At 67.1% G+C, this 724-nt stretch overlaps 1 protein-coding gene across 1 annotated transcript in view; it reads right to left on the minus strand.

Annotated features, from left to right (window-relative positions):
- Nucleotides 1-724, minus strand: part of SH3BP2 (SH3-domain binding protein 2) — a 30843-nt gene that overhangs the window by 9936 nt on the left and 20183 nt on the right. The gene's annotated exons all lie outside the window — the stretch shown is intronic.

Genomic DNA, 724 nt, shown 5'->3' on the forward strand with positions numbered 1-724 from the left:
CTGCACACTACAGCATGTCACTCCCACCCACGGGCCCGACCTGCACACTACAGCATGTCACTCCCACCCACGGGCCCGACCTGCACACTACAGCATGTCACTCCCACCCAGAGGGCTCCAGCCAGTGTTCGCCTGTCCATTAGCTTAGGAGCCCCTTGAGGGCAGGCTCATGGCCCCAGCCGGACAGACCCAGCCCACAGCACAGGGGCAGCAGGGAGGAGGGCGAGGCTGGGCGTGGTGCCCAGGGGGGACCCAGCCCACAGCACAGGGGCAGCAGGGAGCTGGCCCTGCCTGGGAGGCCCCTGGAGCCAGGGTGGCCTGGGACAGAGTCTGGGACGGGCTCCACTTGACTCTTTGGAGGGAACGGAGGCTGTGGGTAAGGGGGCAGCGAGGGGGGAGGCAGGAGTTGCTGGGCAGCCGGCCGAATGGGGACTCTGGAGAGCAGCTGTCCCAACCCCAAGGCCTGAGGCCTGTTGCTCCAGCCTCATCAGGCCTTACACAGCCTGAGGCTAGACTGTGAGGAGGGCGAGGCACCATGGAGGCCGCAGGGAGGAGGGCGAGGCTGGGCGTGGTGCCCAGGGGCAGGGAGACCTGAGGCATCTGGGTAGAGTCTGGCGGGAACAAGGGGCAGGTCCAGCCAGAGTTCTGTTGTGGGACTGGGGGAGCAGGGTCAGTGGGGAGCAGGTCAGGAGGAAACCAAGTCAGGGGGGAGGAGAGGCAGGGG

This window comes from Myotis brandtii, unplaced genomic scaffold (assembly GCF_000412655.1).
Source record: "Myotis brandtii unplaced genomic scaffold, ASM41265v1 scaffold986, whole genome shotgun sequence".
In the NCBI taxonomy this organism is placed as follows: Eukaryota; Metazoa; Chordata; class Mammalia; order Chiroptera; family Vespertilionidae; genus Myotis; species Myotis brandtii.